This window comes from Pseudorca crassidens, chromosome 6 (assembly GCF_039906515.1).
Source record: "Pseudorca crassidens isolate mPseCra1 chromosome 6, mPseCra1.hap1, whole genome shotgun sequence".
Taxonomy (NCBI): domain Eukaryota; kingdom Metazoa; phylum Chordata; class Mammalia; order Artiodactyla; family Delphinidae; genus Pseudorca; species Pseudorca crassidens.
In genome coordinates this window covers 29,804,050-29,817,306 of record NC_090301.1, presented here as the reverse complement: position 1 = coordinate 29,817,306, position 13,257 = coordinate 29,804,050, and the positions used below count along the sequence as shown (strand labels likewise).

At 40.8% G+C, this 13,257-nt stretch overlaps 1 protein-coding gene across 3 annotated transcripts in view; it reads right to left on the bottom strand.

Annotated features, from left to right (window-relative positions):
- Window positions 1-13,257, bottom strand: part of CMKLR2 (chemerin chemokine-like receptor 2) — an 86,539-nt gene that overhangs the window by 7,925 nt on the left and 65,357 nt on the right. For all 3 annotated transcript variants that reach the window (XM_067740879.1, XM_067740878.1, XM_067740880.1), the window contains one exon: window positions 9,422-9,484. The gene's annotated coding sequence lies outside the window, so the exon portion shown is untranslated. The remainder of the gene's footprint in view (window positions 1-9,421; window positions 9,485-13,257) is intronic.

Sequence of the window (13,257 nt, the reverse complement as noted above, 5' to 3'; positions counted from 1 at the left end):
TCATATAAAGTGGATAAGTACTATTGTTATTTCCATCTCCAAGAAAAAATACTGAAGCTTCAAGAAGCTTAGTGACTTTCCCAGTTTCACGCAACCTATAATTGGAGAGTCAAGATTAAATTCAAATCTGTTGAAGCCAGATCCTGGGCTCTTAACCACTACGACATTCCCCTCTTCTGCCATACTTCTCTTATTGTACTTAATACACTATACTGTCACTGATTTCTCTTTGATTCCTGCCCTACCAAACTGTGAACTCCTTGAGAATGACTGTCATCTCTGTAACCCACAGTGCCTAGTACAGGTCTTAACATCTCACAGGTGCTCAACATGTGCTCAGTAAATAACTGGCTCTGCTAGAAAGCCTGTTCAGAACCAAATGTAATTTTAAAGCCTCAGGTGAGCGTTTGTGAGTTCACCCCTAAGTCACTCTCATTGCCAGAATCTCTCTGGCCTTGACCCACAGTTCTATCCTCAAGATCTAGACTTGTTCCTTGTCACTGAGTCCTTTCCTTCATGTGTCCAAGACTGGCTTCTTTCCCGCTACCCTTTTCTTTCAGGTCTGGGACCTTACTCTGACCTCTTCACTCCTTCTGGTAGCTGAACCCCCTCCATGTCAAATCCTTTCCAGCCTAATCTCCATCTCCCTATCTTGGTTTTCTGCCTGTATACTAAGACACCCTTACCTTCCTGGTGCCTATGACCTATTCTTTTAGACTATGAGCAATTCTGAGGTCAAATGGCCCTAAATCACCTTACAAAACCCTAAGCGGTGAGTAGATGGAACTTGATTCCCCAAATATAGAAAAGCCAGTGGAGGACTTCTAATTACACAAAACCACTATCCTCTGCAAGTCAGGAGCTTACAAAGTCATTGCTGACTGTGCTGAGCCGGAATGGTCGCAGGGCCTGCTGAAGGATTCCAACCACCCCTCATCCCGTTTCTCTTGGGGCAGGGGGAGGTACCTTGAGGATGAGTGATTTTTCTGAACAGAATCCCTTCAAACAGAAACCCTTGTTCCAGAGAAATTCCTAATCTTCCAGAAAGCAGATGAGTAGGTTAGATGCAATGAACAGTTCAGGCTTGGAGAAAGATCTTCAAGAGGAGCTGAATACTGTGTGGAGAAAAGGGAACCCTCCTGCACTGTTGGTGGGAATGTAAATTGATGCAGCCACTATGAAGAACAGTAAGGAGGTTCCTTAAAAAACTAAAAATAGAACTACCATATGACCCAGCAATCCCACTACTGGGCATATACCCAGAGGAAACCACAGTTCAGAAAGACACATGCACCCCAATGTTCATTGCAGCACTATTTACAATAGCCAGGTCATGGAAGCAACCTAAATGCCCATCGACAGAAGAATGGATAAAGAAGATGTGGTACATGTATACAATGGAATATTACTCAGCCATAAAAAAGAACAAAGCTGGGTCATTTGTAGAGACATGGATGGACTTAGAGACTGTCATACAGAATGAAGTAAGTTAGAAAGAGAAAAACAAATATCGTGTATTAATACATATATGTGGAATCTAGAAAAATGGTACAGATGAACTGGTTTGCAGGGCAGAAATAGAGACACAGAAGTAGAGAACAAACATATGGACACCAAGGGGGAAAGCAGCGGGTGGTGGGGGTGGGGGTGGGATGAATTGGGAGATTGGGATTGACATGTATACACTGATGTGTATAAAATGGATAACTAATAAGAACCTGCTGTATAAAAAAAATAAAATAAAATTCAAAAAAAAAAGAAAAAAAATTGCAATAAATGCAGCTTTTTACAAAAAAAATTAAAAAAATAAAAAGAGGAGCTGAATACTGCCCAGCTGAATCCTTCACAACAAATATAAGCTAGGAATTCCCCTCGGACTTGAGTAGATGTTTTTGTGTGCTGGTGATGGTGAGAGGGAGGGGTGGGATGAAGAAAAGTGAGAAGTAAGACAGAATTCAGCAACTATCCTACCAAGTCCTTGGCTAGAGACAGTTAACCCTTGAGGGCATATTCTTGCTTAATTATTGTACCTTGTTTGTATATTGCTTTATAGTTTATAGGCACCTCCAGATAGAATTTCCAAACCTTACTTAGACCTACCCAAATATCTAGAGACTAACTAACTGTATTAGTTTCCCAGGGCTACCGTAACAAAGTACTCTAAACTGGATAGCTTAAAATAACAAAGTTATTGTTTCAGAGTCTGGAGAAAACTGAAATCAAGGTGTAGGCAGGGTTGTTTCCTTCTGAGGGCTATCAGTGAGAATTTGTTCCATGCTTCTTGTCTAGATTCCAGTGGTTTGTTGGCAAACTTTGGCAGTTCTTGGCTTGTACATGCAACAAGATGTTTTGACCTCTTCGTTCTACGCCAGAGTCTCGGGCCTTCCCCTACCCTCTTTCTCTTCTTCTCATTGGCTAAATGAGGATGCAGTGATGAGCCATCATGTACCAGGTGGATAAGGAAAACATGATTGTTCACAAGGTAGAAGCTTGGGTCCCTGGATGACCTCATGGAGCAGAGCTGCCCTACTTCTCTGATCCACCTCCTTCTGGATTACTAAGTGAGAAAATATTTCCCCCACTATTCTTTTAAAGCAGCTGAACCTGTATCCTAACTAATATAGCTTCTCTAGGCCTTGACATTAAGCACTGTGGTGGAGACTTGTCAGTGCTCACCTCCTATGAAAGATGTTATAAGAAACCCTTGAGGTGGGAACTATTCCTAACAATCGTCATGGCTTCCGGAAGAAAGAGAGGGGAGCTTCCCTTAGGGAGAGCAGAAAGAGGAAAAAGCTGACTTTGTAAGGAGGATCTCTTTTACCCCAGCAATGGTCAGGGAGCCATTTAATGAACATCCTTTTTAGCCATCAAAAGAGAATGTGAGAGAGTTTTTGCAATTGATTCAATTGATTACGGTGGGCTGGTAAGACTCCTGCTTTGTAAGAAAATGAGGGGCAGATCTAGAGTTGTAATAGACCTATGTTATTTGGGCAGAGTTAAACAACCTCTGCCCTTTATTTCATAATTTAAATGTCCCAAGGGCAGGGAACTTTAATGGATGCAACAGTCCAAGTTGGGGAGACAATGGGATTTGGGTAAACCAAAGAGCAGTGGACTTGCTTTCAGTGGAGAGCAGCTACTCAGTTCCAGCCAACTGCTTCCACGTGGGAAATGAGGGCTTAGTGTTGCCAGAGTTTTTGACAAATGGCTGAATATCTATATTTTTAATGTGAAAAGTTTCCAACTCCTAAACTACTGTTTTAAAACGAAAAAGTTGTGGACTGTATTCAGCCCAGCTATAAATTTGTGACCTCTGGGGAAGGCAAACTCTTTGAAGACTCTGAGCTTTTCAAAAGCATAGGAGGAGGCTATACATTAAATAAGACAGGAACAAAAGGACAAACGTATGATTGTTCTTGTATGCATAACTATTCAGGTTCATAGACACAAAAAGTAGAATGGTTGTTGCTAGGGACTAGGGGAAGACTGGAAATGGGGATTTATTGTTTAATGGGTACAGAGTTTCAGTTGGAGAAAGTGAAAAAGTTCTGGAGATGATAATGGTGATGGTTGTACAACGATGTGAACGTATTTAATGCTACAGAATGGTTAAAATGGTTAAAATGGTAAATTTTATGTTACATATATTTTCCCACAATAAAAAAAGAAAAGAAAGAAAGAAATTCAGAGACTTTCTGGAAGAAGTGATCTCTGTCTTGTCTTATAATTAAAGAATTGAATAAACAACACACACATATATAGTTTTTATCTTCTGTGTATAAACATAGTAAATGTTCATTGTAGAAAAGTTAGAAAAGTATAAAGTATAAAAGGAGAAAATAAAAATTGACTTCCATAATCTCAAAAAACAAACAAATAAATAAATAAATAAAATGGAAATAGAAACTCTGAGTTGGCCTCTGAGAATGACTTGCCTCTTTGTCCCAGCAAGGCAACCATAAGATTTTATGCTACTCGGGGCCTCTCCATAGATCCTCATTTTAACCTTCTCCAATTTGATATAAGAGATTGACTATAAGAGTTGAGACAACTCTTTTTTTCTCCAGGAAAAAAGGTGCTATGTACAAGTTCCTAACCTTACTGGGTTTCTGTTAGAGTTACTACAGAGGACCATGATAAGAAAGGCAAAGAAATGGATCATAACCTAGAACCAGAGCTATTCCTTGGAGTGGTAACAAAGCTGGTTCTCAAGAGGAATGGTGAGTAAACTCCCTGCTAAATGACCCTCACCCTGTCTTCTGCCACCTCTCATTAGATCCCTATGTCCCCGCCTCATCATTGCTCTAAGTCCCACAACTTGGGCCTTTCAACTCCTACCTGTAAGCTCTGCTGTGCCCCAGACTTGAACTCAAATATGTTCCTTGTTCAAAGTGTAACTTAGCAGTCATGCTGATCCATGGTTCTCTTTCTACTTCATTCTCTGATTTGGGTAACTGGGTTATTGCCTTGTCCCTCGTCCTTGCTCCCAGCTTCCAGTTTTGGATTGCCATACCTTAGGTCCCCTGGAGAACACTGACCTCTGTTACCACATTTCCGTGACCCTGCTCCTTTGCTCTCTGGGAGGATCCATGCTTCTCTCCTACATTGGTTAGACTACTGACTTACCACCCCAGGAGGCATTGCTCTGACACTAATTCTCATCCCTTATTACCACCAACATCTGTACCAGAGGTACTCAACCAGGGACAATTTTGCCTCCCAGGGGACATTTGACAATGTCTAGAGACATTGTTGATTGTCACAACAGGGGATGGAGGATGAGGGGGTACCTAGTAAGTAGAGGCCAGGGATGCTGCTAAGCACTCTGTAATAGACAGCTCCCCACAACAAAGAATTATCTTGCCCCAAAAGTCAAGGATGCCAAAGTTAAGAAACCCTGATCTACACACATTGAGCTCAGTCTGAACTCCTTTCTTCTATCTCTTGCTGCTGAATCTGCTCTTTTCCCGTGGGCACCTTCATCTTGGGAGTCCTGGCTTGGCCTGGTCTGCTCTATCCCGCTACCAACCAACTGTGTTTTATAGCGGTTGCAAACTGTTAGTCTGTGTTGGTCTGTGTGTCTGTGGTTGAAAAAGTGTTAAAGATGTTTGGTGTAGATGCTAATATTAAACATTAATAGAGGGCTTCCCTGGTGGAGCAGTGGTTGAGAGTCCGCCTGCCGATGCAGGGGACATGGGTTCGTGCCCCGGTCCGGGAAGATCCCACATGCCGCAGAGCTGCTAGGCCCGTGGGCCATGGCCGCTGAACCTGCGCGTCCGGAGCCTGTGCTCTGCAACGGGAGAGGCCACAACAGTGAGAGACCCGCGTACCACAAAAACAAAACAAACAAAAACAAAACATTAATAGACTTCACAAAAATATTGCAATTTTTAGCTTCTTTTGATAATTTTTATCATCTGGTAATAATGGGCCTGTATTTTCTGTAGCAGCATTTGCATTCCTCTCCAGACAAGGTATGTACTCTGACTTGCCATGGTCACCACCACTTCCAAATCACTCATTTATGACACTTTCCAGGATGCTGTCAGTACTTGAATTTGAAGTCTTTGCTAACACTATGCCTTGTATATAGTAAGAAATAAAATTACTGGGCTTCCCTGGTGGCGCAGTGGTTAAGAATCCACCTGCCAATGCAGGGGATGAGGGTTCAAGCCCTGATCCGGGAAGATCCCACATGCTGCAGAGCAACTAAGCCCGTGCGCCACAACTACTGAGCCTGTGCTCTAGAGCCCACAAGCCACAACTACTGAAGCCCGCATGCCTAGAGCCTGTGCTCCGCAACAAGAGAAGCCACTGCAATGAGAGGCCTGCGCACTGCAAAGAAGAGTAGCCCCCACTTGTCCCAACTAGAGAAAGCCCGCGCGCAGCAACAAAGACCCAACACAGCCAAAAATAAATAAATTTAAAGAAAAAAAGAAATAAAATTATTGAAAAAAATAAAACTATACACGTATGAGGGTGCAAATGAAGTGTGTGATAATGCAATCTCAAGATAATATCTGCAATCTCAAAGTAAAAATGTGGTCTGCAAAGAAAGGTTACTGCCTTGGGCATTTCTGCCAATTTAAATTTAAGGACCTACATTTAAGAACATGTATTTTTTTTTTTTTAAGAACATGTATTTTTAAACTTTTAAAAACTGATGTTCTGCTGTATCATCCATCATGATGTGTTATACTGATCTGTTTATTCTTAATGAGATAAGAGAGAAAGAGCAAAAAGAGGTGCAGAAAGAAAATATGGGGGAATTTGCGCTCAGTTTCACCATGTGGCTATATATATACATACACAGGTACATACATATGCATATATGTGTGTGTATATATATATATATATATATACACACACTACTTTTTTTTCATATTTTATTTTATATTTTTATTTATTATTATTTTCTTTTGCGGTACGCGGGCCTCTCACTGTTGTGGCCTCTCCCGTTGCGGAGCACAGGCTCCGGCCACACAGGCTCAGGGGCCATGGCTCACGGGCCCAGCCACTCTGCGGCATGTGGGATCTTCCCAGACTGGGGCACGAACCCGTGTCCCCTGCATCGGCAGGCAGACTCTCAACCACTGCGCCACCAGGGAAGCCCCTTATTTGTTTTTTTATACAGCAGGTTCTTATTAGTTATCCATTTTATACATATTAGTGTATATATGTCAATCCCAATTTCCCAGAGATGCAGAGGTGAAACTAGAGGGATATCTGGGCAATAGAAAAAAGCCTTGCTAGGCAGTAACCAGAAATGAAGATGTGTAGCAGGCAGACTTAGGTCTTTAAATCCAGGTTTAAAGGAAACTGTCATTTATTAAATAGGAAGAGTCAAACCGTCTTGGCTGGCAGTGACTTTCCATTGAGATGTCATATATTTTTCTCAGTTTAGAAGAGCACAATAACAATGCCAGGATGAGGCTTTAGACTTGACTGAAAGGAGGAAATAGCTACTATATTTGTCTTAAACCATATGTGTTGCTGAAAGGCAAATAAATAATTCTGACTGAAATAAAGACTAATAAAGATCTATATGATCTTAAATCTTTTGAATAGCCACTGAAGTGAATGCCAATCTGCATTGTGGACATGAATATAAACAGGTCCACCCAAGTCCATTAGAAATGTGTGAAAAATGCTTGGTGTGGAGCAAAGTTCAGAGAAGCATCTCTCAAGTTTGTGGTTTGGTTTCCAAAGAATGTGAAGAGGCATATTTACTACAGGGATTCAGCTGCTGTGAGGAACCAAGTTATCACATTCCTGGGTTACATTTACTTCGATACTCAAGTGACAAATATCTAGTTCTGGAGCACAGAACTGTTTATTGAATTAAACAAAGTGGTTTCTTATCTATGCAGATTTAATAGATGGTAAAGCTGAAACTCTTTTCTGAGTAAATAGATTTCACTACAAAGAGTTCTGGCAGAAAGAATAGTGATAAATAGTCTATAAAATCCAGATGATTGGGGGAAAGGACGTCTGGTAGAAATGTGTATAATTAAACTTTTAAGTGTGGTTTTAAATGAGGCTTGGCTGTAGAGGGAAACATTTTGTTTATCCACCTTGACAAAACACAGATTCTTTCTGGCAGAACATTTGGTGAATGCAGAGGGGTTCAATTTAGTTCCATATCGTTGAGTTAGATGGGTTTTCATCGACCATTGCAGAAATGTATACCTAACAGAACCTTAAGAAAATTTAGGCTCTTATCTGCTTTGATCAGAGAGAAGGATTTGGTGTTGCTGACAGTTGTCTACGTGGATTGCCTTTGTAGAGTTCCCCATACACCCTGATAAAAAAGAACTCAAGAATGTATCTTCTGGGCTTCCCTGGTGGCGCAGTGGTTGAGAGTCCGCCTGCCGATGCAGGGGACGCAGGTTCGTGCCCCGGTCCGGGAAGATCCCACATGCCGCGGAGCAGCTGGGCCCGTGAGCCGTGGCCGCTGAGCCTGCGCGTCCGGAGCCTGTGCTCCGCAACGGGAGAGGCCACAACAGTGAGAGGCCCGCATACCGCAAAAAAAAAAAAAAAAAAAAAAAAAAAAGAAAAGAATGTATCTCCTGTAAAATGCATCTCCCGTGAAAAGAACAGGGGCGCTTGAGGGAACCTGTACTCTGCTTCTGATTGAATGACAGGAATGAGTAGAAAGAATCAATGGACATGAGAGAGAAACTCTTTGGTGAAAACCACAGATCCATTAACCGGCAAACATACATCGTCAGCAAACTTTACTTTTCAAGAGCCATCTACTTAGGGAAGAGAGATTTTGTTGAAAAGCATGTGTGTGTGTGTGTGTGTGTGTGTGTGTGTGTGCGCGCGTGTGTGTGTGTGAGGGTGGGGGGAGTTATTTGAGGTCATTGCTCAATATTTTCCACTAACTATCAAATATAAACTGTATACCACACCCCAGTTTGTGCTCAAGATGTTTGGCACCAGCAGAATATTTTGCTACCCTTTGGAAAAACGATCTCTGCTTGGAAGGTGTTGGGGCACAGTAGTATTTTATAAAGATTCCCTGTTTATTCACCCAAGAGAAACAAGGGAGTTTTAAATGGAAATTGAAGGTTGAGTGTGATATTGATGGTTCCTGGGGTTGGGAGGTGGTAGAAAGGTAACTGTTGGATTGCACCTTTCCACCCCAAGGCCTGGCACAGCCTCACCTTGAATAAGAGAAGCGTCTTGCCTATCTGTAGCTCCCATGTCATTTATTGCTTAATGCCATACTTTAAGACAAATGACAATATTCTTTGGCTTATTAGGATAAATGTAAGTGTTTTGGTTTGGCTGGAAAAGACACAACAAAAAAAGGGAGTGTTTTGGTAATGAAGGCCTTTGAAGGTCATACTTAGGCATTTGGATTTTATTGCATTGTCAGCTGGGAGCAAATAAAAATGTTTGTAGCAGGGAGTGGCATTGCTGAATTTTTGTTTTTGTAAAGATCATCTGGTAGCAGTTTGGGAGATATTGCCGCAATTGAAGTCAAAGATGGAAGGGCCTTAGGCAGTGAGAGTTAGAATGGAGATGAGGGAGACTTATTTGAAAGACATTCATTTAGGAAATTAATAGAAGCTTTCAGGAAGCTTAGCTAAGCTAGGATAACCTTCACCATAACTTTTTTATTGAGTTGTCATTGAAAATCAACCCTGGATAGAAAAACTATAGCTAATTTCAGGCATACAAATATTTTATTCCATTTTAAAGGCAATGGGGTGGGGGAAGAGAAAATTTTTTCTTTATGAAAAAAATACAATTTAATCAAGTGCACATGAAATGATACCTATTTTCACTCTGTTGAGATCAAGGTCTTTTCATAAAAGGCACTTGCAGGCTGATTTGCATATCCTACCCCCAGGCTTCACTAGGACAGTTTAAGAGAACGCAGCACATATTTGAAAGGTCAACGCCTACTTACATAACAGTTGATTTAATGCTCCACCCAGAAGTTTGTGTCCTGATTTGTACAATCTGTATGGCTCTGTTGATTGTGGGGAGGAAAACAGAGTGAATGATTAACCTTGGGTCAGGGAGAAACTTTCAGGCTTAATTTCTTTGCAAGACTTTAAGATAATGAACACATGGGTAAAATTTAAATATCAGGCCATAACGTGGTCTATCGCCTCTGGAATCAGAATGCCTGCTTTCAAATCCCAGTCTATTTCTTCCTGGCTGTGGAATCTTAGACAAATCACCTACTACCTTGAAGCCTCAGTTTCCTCATTTGTAAAATGAGAGTAGTAATAGTTCTAACTCATAGGGTTGCTAATGATGATCACAAAAGGAAATCCTCAGAAAGTGACTAGGTCAGTGCCCGGCACAGAGAGCATGCTCAATAATTATAGCTATTGATTACTACCAGTTGAAGACTAAAAGCAGTACACAATGGAGGGGGGTAGAGGGAAAGTAGAAAGGTAACGGGATTTCTTTGTATCACTTCAGGAGAAAAATGAGAAGATTTAAGTACAGATTTTAAAACTTGTTTTGCGTGTTTTATATTTTGAAAAATATTGATCTGTATTGAGATCACACCTTGTTAGATGCCTGCCTTCTGAAGGCAGTTGGGGCACCCCTATGTCGAGCCCCCAAAGGCCACTATTATCCCCAAATCTGACCAAGAGGGGTGAGAAAATAGACACTGTAAAGCATTATATTTCTCTTCCTTTTTAAAAAAGCTATTTTCATCTTTTGTTAAAGGTCTAGGTCTTTACCTCACTTTTCTCCAAATTTTATCTAGAGTCTGGGAAAGAATCACCACCATTAGCAATGTAATGTTTCAAAGCCTTGGTCAGGGCAGAAATCCCTAAATTTCCTTAAAAAGTGATTTCTATGTATGCAAATAATTTTTTTGGCAAGAAGAAGTAGGCACTTAATTTGGAAACCTTGATACCATAGGACTTCTGTAACTCTATTTTTGTAGGGCATATGACTAGATAGCTACTGGAGATCTGAATTGTTCAATTTATGTCGTGGATATTTTCATCCACATAAGCAGTCAAAATTAGAGCTTTAATCCTTTTTAGGGTCTTCTGGGCAATGTTATGTCTACTGAAGAACTGATCTTGGAAGCAGCAGCCACAACAGAATACCTACCAGATTATTAAACTGCTCAAAAATTGATACCATGGTTTAGACAGTAAAAAAAGGTTGTACATGACTATGTTGGTCTGCGTCTAAAATCGTTAACCATGACCTGAAATCTCTGCAAAGATATGCTTCAGAAAACTCAGGGACACCGAGTGGAAGTTTGTGCTGCTACCGTAATATACCTCTGTTTTCTGTTTCATCATTACTTGGCACTAAAAATGTTTTGGCCTTAATCATGTATTGTCAATAAAGTTGACAGAAATCTAGGAAGAATTCCCAGTTGAGGATAGAAACTGAATTAGCAGCTATTATATGCTTATTCAATTTGTATCAAGATATTTCCTTTCTAAAAAAAAAGAAGGAACAACACTCAAGTAATTTGCAAAATGTATTGAAGTTGCAGACACTTCACAAAACTATTCATCATCCAGAGAGGTAGTTAGTGAACTTGGTAAAGCAGGTGGAAGGGAAACTTGTTTTGGTAGCAACGGTAATGTTTTTCAAGACAGAAGCAGAAAAGTGGGGGGAGGTGGGAGGGACAACAATTCTAGAACTTCCTCCCATTCATACAAGATTACGCCTGAAAATATTTCTGCCTTTTTTTCACTTAGAAGGAGATATAGGAGGGAGTATAGGATCAAATGTAGTAGTGGAAGATAAAATAAAGCACCATTTGAAAGATTTGCCCATTGACAGTAAACAAACAGTTGAGTTCCACAATCATTATTGCGATGGTTTAGAGACATCCTTCATGAACACTTTTAATTATTTGACAGTAGTGAAAGTAAAGCTAGCAGGCTCACCATTCTACTTTATCATGGTCAGTCTATATTAGGTGTAGTTTGTAGAGGTCTGCAAAAACAGATGTTGAGGAGACCACTGGAAAAAGCAGTGCAGAAGAAAGGACTCCAGAGACTGAATTATATCTGTTGGAATGGTTGAAGGAATCAGTGAGAAAGGAAGACTAAAGGAGTCTGAGATTGCAGCGCTGTTTATAGTAGCCAAGATATGGAAGCAACTTAAATGTCCATTGACACATGAATGGATTAAAAAAAAGAAGTGGTACATATATGCAATGGAATACTACTCAGCCATTAAAAAGAATGAGATAATGCCATTTGCAGCAACATGGATGGACCTGGAGATTATCGTACTAAGTGAAGTACATCAGACAGAGAAAGACAAATATCATATGATATCACTTATATGCTGAATCTTTAAAAAAAATGATAAAATGAACTTATTTACAAAACAGAAACAGACTCACAGACTTAGAGGATGAAATTATGGTTATGGAGGGGGAAGGGTAGGGGAGGAGGGATAGATTGGGAGTTTGGGATTGACATGTACACACTGCTATATTTAAAATGGACAACCAGCAAGGACCTACTGTATAGCACAGGGAATACTGCTCAATATTCTGCAATAACCTAAATGGGAAAAGAATTTGAAAAAGAATAGATACATGTATATGTATAATTGAATCACTTTACTGTACACCTGAAACACAACACTGTTAATCAACTATGTTCCAATATAAAATAAAAATAAATAAATAAACTAATTAATTAGAAAATAAAGGAGTCTGAGAGCTGTTTTCAGATACTTGAAGATGAGGAAAAAGTAAGACATTTATGCTGTCTTAAGGTCATAAATAGTAAGATATTTATGTTGATTCCAAAGTTGGAGCTAGGGCAAAAAATTAGTTGGCATAATAGCTAGGAAAAGTTTGACTTAGTGGATGGGATTTCCCTGGTGGTCCAGTGGTAAAGAATCCGCCTTCCAACGCAGGGGACACAGGTTCGATCCCTGGTCAGGGAACTAAGATCCCACGTGCCGCGGGGCAACTAAGCCCACGCGCCACAACTACTGAGCTCGCGCGCCTCAACGAGAAAGCCTGAGTGCCACAAACTACAGAACCCATGCACTCTGGAGCCCGTGCGCCACAACTACGGAGCCCATGCACCCTGGAGCCTGCGCACCACAACTAGAGAGCGAAAACCCTCATGCCACAACTAGAGAGAAGCCTGCGTGCCACAAAAGAGCCTGCGCTGAAGCAAAAGATCCGCATTGCCTCAACGAAGATCCCAAGTGCTACACCTAAGACCCAATGCAGCCAAAAAAAAAAGAAAAGAAATAAATAAAATAAATATTTAAAAAAACGTTTGGCTTAGTGGAACCAAGAACTTACAGCTGTTCAAAACCTACCAACTGGAATGCCCTGGATGCCCAGTGGTTAGGGCTCCATGCTTCCACTGCAGGGGGCCTGGGTTTGATCTCTGATCAGGGAATTAAGATCCCGCACGCTGTGAGACGAGGCCAAAAAAAAAAAGAGAAAACCAACCAACAAACCAAAGAGATATGTATACATTGCACTTGAATGGCTGCTGGTGGGGACACTGTAGATGGCACTGACATCTGCACTCAGGGGGTCTTTAACATCATCCATTAAGGACAAGAGTCTATGATAATAGACATTACTTTTGAGCCCTTATTCTCTATTTACTGCTTAGGAAACTGAAGGTGAGGAAACTGCAAAAACCATTCAGTTGGCAAGTTGCCATGGTTAGGTTCTTATTCGAAATGTGTAAGTGCCCAAGTTCTTACCCTCTGGGCACCCAAGGTACAAGAATCCTTCCTCAAGAGTGTTTAAGGAAATAGTTTTTG